The sequence below is a fragment of the Vulpes lagopus genome, chromosome 4 (assembly GCF_018345385.1).
Source record: "Vulpes lagopus strain Blue_001 chromosome 4, ASM1834538v1, whole genome shotgun sequence".
In the NCBI taxonomy this organism is placed as follows: domain Eukaryota; kingdom Metazoa; phylum Chordata; class Mammalia; order Carnivora; family Canidae; genus Vulpes; species Vulpes lagopus.
The window spans coordinates 135,741,424-135,747,423 of record NC_054827.1 but is presented as its reverse complement, the minus strand read 5'-3'; the positions used below and the strand labels follow the sequence as shown (position 1 = coordinate 135,747,423).

The window sequence follows — 6,000 nt, the reverse complement described above, 5'->3', positions numbered from 1 at the left end:
GGCCAGAGAGAAAGGGAGAGAAGAATCCCAAGCAGGTTCCATGCCCAACTTGGAACCACATGCAGGGTTTGATGCCACAAACCTGAGATCATGACCTGAGCTGAAATCAAGAGCCAGATGCTTAACCTACTGGCCACCCAGGCACCCCTATTTCAGTTTCTTTATATGTAAAATATATAATAGTAAAGAGATTCTAGACCACTGAGAAGCTTACACAAGATGCATGTAGAAAGTGCTTAGAACAGTGCCTAGTACACAGGTGTCAACAAATGCTAGCTATTCGTACCTAGTCACTGTGTTTTCCTTCTGTGACCCTACTATGAGACAAGAGTTGACCAGATGAGATGTGGACATCCAAAAACTTTGGGCCATTCAAATCTCCATTTCCCTCTCTCCTCCCTACCTTCCCCATACATGCATACACATGTGCACATAATTAAGAACTTCATCCGAGAATAAGGCTGGGAGTTGAGAGCTGACACATGTCAGCAGACTTCTAGCTGGAAGTTCAAAAAGTCATGTTGTTGAGGTCAGGAGCTCCCACAATAGGAGCGAGAAGATTTAATTTTTTCCTTAGCTTCAGTTAGATTCCCACAGTATGATTTGAATAAATTCTACATTGGGGACTGTGTTTAAGCTAGCTCAGTGACTTTGGTCTTGTTGAGAACAAAAGGAAACAATTCATATATATTTGTGTGTTATTTAACCTTTCAGTCCCTGTATGTAGTTCAGGGTACAACATACAGTTTATGGCAGAACTTTTCCCTCATGAGCTATTAATTAGTTTGATTTGGAATAGATGCTTCTAAAATGTCCAAATTACAATTATATTTTACTAAAAAATAATAAAAATACTTGCCTTCTGGAAAACTAGGCAGAGTAAATTTGGTGAAATACAAGAAAAAATAAGGAACAAGATCATAGCTTTTTGTTTTTATTTATTATAAAGGCAATTTAATTAAAATTTTACAAGCAATTCTCAAGAGTGGAGAGAGTGTGGAGGCTGCGTCTGGCTCCCACTCTCACAGCCACTGCAGTACATTGAGCTCCACAGAGACAGTGACAGGGCAAGTGAGAGCCAGATGGGCTCTGGGTGACTTTGTGGAAAAATAATTAAACATGGGCAAAGGAGATACTAAGAAGCTAAGAGGCAAAATGTTATCAAAACTATTCTTTTGCAAACTTACTGAGAGGAGCATAAGAAGCACCCAGATGCTCCAGTCAACTTCTCAGAATTTTCTAAGAAGTGCTCAGAAAGGTGAAATACTATGTTTGTTAAAGAGAAAAGATATTTGAAGACATGGCAAAGAGAGACAAGGCTGGTTATGAAAGAGAAATGAAAACTCATATCCTCCCTATAGGGAAAGCAAAAAAGAAGTTTAAGGATCCCAATGCATCCAAGAGGCCTCCTTCTTCCTTTTTCTTGTTCTGAGTATTGCCTCCAACACATAGGAGAATATCCCAGTCTATCTGCTGGTGATGTTGCAAAGAAACTGGGAGAAATGTGGAAGAACACAGATGACAAGCAGCCTTATGAAAAGAAGGCTGCTAAGCTTAAGGAAAAATATGACAGGGGTATTGCTCATATTGAGACAAAGGAAAGCCTGATGTGGCCAAAAAAAAAAAAAAAGGAGTTGTCAAGGCTGAAAAAAGCAAGAAAAGGAAGGAAGGGTAAGGGAGAAAGAGGAAGAGGAGGAGGATGAAGAAGATGAAGGATAGGTTGGTTCTAGTGAAGTTTTTCTTTTGTTTGTAAAGCATTTAACCCCCTCGTGTAAAACCCCTTCTAAAGAAAAAAATTGAAATGTAAGGCTGTGAAAGCTTTGTTTTTAAACTGTAGACTGTCATTTTTTATATAGTTAACACACTATTGAATATGTCTTTAGATAGCCCTGTCCTGATGGTATTTTTAATAGCCACTAACCTTGCTTGGTACAGTATGAGGTTGCAAATTTGTGTGGAAATTTAGAGCAGGTCTTGTTCATGCACAGCACAAATTAGTTAAATATGGGGATGATAGTTTTTCATCTTCAGTTGTCTCTGATGTAGTTTACATGAAATAATTGTTGTTTTGTTAACAGAATACCACCGGGTAATTGAAAAAAAAAAAAAAAGAAGGAAAGAAAAAAAAGAGTTGCAGTTGATTTGTTGGAATTCTGAATGTTTCTAAATAAACACATTTTTCATCAAAGAAATAAATAAAATGAGCAATTCTCTCAAAAGAATCAAACACCAAAACTGATTCAAAATTTTTAAAGTTTGGGCTTGAGATTGTATATTTTACATAGAAATTTAAGCTTTTAATTTTTTTCAGGAAAAAATGGCTATCTTTTTTATTCAAATAACCTAGTTTTAATTCATTGATAATTTCTTTTCCATTTAGGCATAATATGTTAGTGTCATACCGATCATTGTATATGTGTGTGATTTCTTAAGCAAAACATTTTCTGAAATAAGTCATTGAAGACTGAGATATTGCAGTATGATTGATTTATGTAGGAAAAATATTTCAAATTTGTTTAATGATGGGATGATATTTTAAAATTACCTACTTCAAAATAAAATAAAATAAAATAAAATAACAAAATAACCTAATTTGTCAATATAACTTTAGGCACAGATTTCCATATTTGTGAAAAACAATTGTACCAAATTGAAACACTTGTCAATAAAGAAATATGACCTTTTATGGGTTGAGAAGACAATTTCTGCTCATTGGTTATATATCTAGTTATTGTTTTTTCTATATATTGCATTTGATCAAAAAGGATTATGTATGATTTAATGTGTCAATTCTGAAGAGAAGAATTACTACAAGTGTAATTCCTTTTTTATTCAGATCATATTCAGAAATGGCTTTAAATAGCTTCTTTTGCTTATAGAAATATAGAAAAAAAGACATCCCTCCACTTTTTCAGATGCTAAAAACTGCAAATTAAACAAACAAAAATTTCTCACATACCTTTTGAAAAAGAATATGAAATAAAACAAAGAAAAAATATCAAATGATTTTTCTAGATAAAAGTAAGAAGACTGCTGTTGGTAGCCTTAGTTCTCCCAAAATACAGTTGATATTCATTGATTCAACTTTATTTATGAATTGCCTACTATAATCCAGATACTGGGGTTGGCACTGGGGATAAAAGAGAACAAAAGAACCCAGTTCCTACTATTAAGGCTCCTGTGAGAAGAGGTCTAAGGCTCATTATTTACATTGCTAGGAAGATGCTCTGAGAACATCAGTAATTGATATCTAACAATCGAGGAAAGTATAAAACAAAACAAATAGATGAAATTTCACTCATTAAAGAAATAATACTACTATTGCATAGATTTGGAAGATGCTAAGGAAGTAGATAATTAAGATATTAAGTTCTCATCACAAGAAAAAATTATAATTATGTGTTATGATAGATGTTAACTGGACTTAACCTGGTGATCATTTGTAAAATATACAACTACTGAGTTATTATGTTGTACAGCTGAATGTAATGATATCTGTTAATTATATCTCAATTTATTTAAAAAGATAAAAAATTACTATCTGTCTTCACTGAATATAGGAGGAAACTCCTATATCCCAGCCACCTAAAACATGAGTATTACATCACACTAATAGTAATTGCAAATCAACACTAAAATAATTGTTCTAAGTCATTGCCCAGTAGCTCCATTTTCTTTAAGAACATATTTAACTTTTGAGTGACTATTAGAACTATTCCAGCAATGAAAATCAGCAGTAAACTAACAAACTCTCTGACTTTATGGAGTAAATGTTACAGTGGATTTAAAAAATATATATAGATCTAAAATGGAGACATAGTAAGCCTTGAACTCACCTCTTCCACGGATACATTGAATCTATACTTCTATGTAGAGCAAATTCTCCTAAAGAAGTGAGGGCTGACTAAACAGTTTCAGTACAATGAAGGATAGAGGGACCACACAGAATGGCAGGAAAGGTGAAGACATGGTAATGAATCTTAAAAGCAAGAACAAAACAGAAAGTTAACTACAAGGGAAAATCTACAAGATTTTCCAGCAGAAATTTTGCAAACCAGAAGAGAGTGTTATGATATATTCAAAGTGCTTAAAGAAAAACCTACAACCAAAACCACTCTACCTGGCAAGATTATCATTCAGAATTGAAGAAATGATAGAGTGTTCATGCAAACAAAAACTAATAGTTCATTACCACTAAACCAAACTTAGAATTAGAAGAAATGTTAAAGAGTAAAGAAAAAAAGGGAAAAATAATGAGGCCATAATTAGAAGAAAACTATGAAAGCAAAAAATTTCACAAGTAAAGGCAAATATACAATAAAGGTAGTAGATCAATCACTTTTAAGGTAGTATGAATGTTAAAAAAGGGTAGTAAAATTAATTATATCTAAAAAAATAGTGAAAGGACTCACAAAATAAAGAGTAAAACATGACAACATATACAGAAAATGAGAAGGGAGAGACTAAAAATGTAGTGTTTTTAGAATGTGTTTGAACTTGAGTAACCATCAACTTAATATATACTGCTATACATTTAGGATATTAAATATGAACCTCATTGTAACCACAAACCAGAAACATAACAAATAAAAAAATAAAATAAAAATGAAAGGAATCCAGGCATAACACTAAAGGAAATCATCAATCCCAAGGGAAATGATTAAGAGAAGACAGGTACAGAAAAGTTATACAAAAACAACCAAAAACAATTAACTATATGGCAATAAGTAGTTACCTATCAATAATTCCTTGAAATATAGTTTAAATGCTCTAATCAAAATATGTAGTCACCGAAAGAATATTCTTTTAAAAAGACACATCTATATGCTGCCAAGAAGAGGTTCACATCAGATCTGAAGACACATATAGATTAAAAGTAGATAGATAGAAAAAGCATAAGTATAAAAAAGTATAAAAGTATAAAAAAGGGTAGCAATACTTATATTAAATAAAAAAGATTTCAAAACAAATACTTTCACAAGAGACAAAGAAGGGCATTACATAATGATAAAAGGATTAACCTGACAGGAAGATATAAGTATCTATGCACCCAATATGAAAGAAACTAAATACATAAAGCAAATACTAACATACATAAGGAGAGAAATTGACAATAATATAGCAATAATAGGGGATTTCAACACTCCATTTAAATCAATGTATAGATCATATAGACAGAAAATCAATAAGGAAAAAATGACTTTAACTGACATTACATTACTGGACTTAAAGATTATATATAAATATATAAATATATGTGTATATATGTATATACACACATACAAAATAATATATATTATGTATATTGAATAATATATATACATAAAGACAAATTATATATATACACAAAGACAGATTATTTATATAATCGTTAAATCCATTGAATCATATGTATATAATTCTATCCAAAAACAGCAGAATACACATTCTTTTCAAGTGTATGAAGAACATTATTCAGGACAGATCACATGCTAGGCCATAGAAAAAGTATCAGTACATTTAAAAAACTGAAATTGTATCAAAGATTTTTTTTTTTACCAAAACACAATGAAACAAAACAACAACAACAAAAAACCACAATGAAACTAGAAATTAATTACAAGAAAGAAAAACTGAAAAAAAACCCCACAAACACATAAGGCTAAACCATATGTGACTAAATACCCAGTAAGTCAATTCAGAAATAAAGAGGAAATTTAAAAATATATGAAAAGCAAAGCACAATGATTCAACATCTTTGCAATGCAGCAAAAATAGTTCTAAAAAAGAGAAAGTTTATAGTGATATAGATATATCTCAAGAAACTAGAGAAATCTCAGATAAATGATCTGACCTCATACCTAAATGAACTAGAAAAAGATAAAACAGCCCAAAGCTAGTGGAAGAAAATAGAAAATATTAGAGTGGAAATAAATGAAATAGACACTTTAAAAAAGCAATAAAAAAGATCAATGAAATGAAGAACCAGTTCTTTGAAAGATAAAATTGATAAACTGTTAG

The 6,000-nt window shown here is 31.4% G+C and overlaps 1 pseudogene; it reads left to right on the top strand.

Moving 5' to 3' along the window:
- The first annotated feature begins 1,104 nt into the window (after positions 1–1,104).
- The window catches only part of LOC121488872, a 36,874-nt pseudogene continuing 31,978 nt past the window's right edge, over positions 1,105–6,000 (top strand).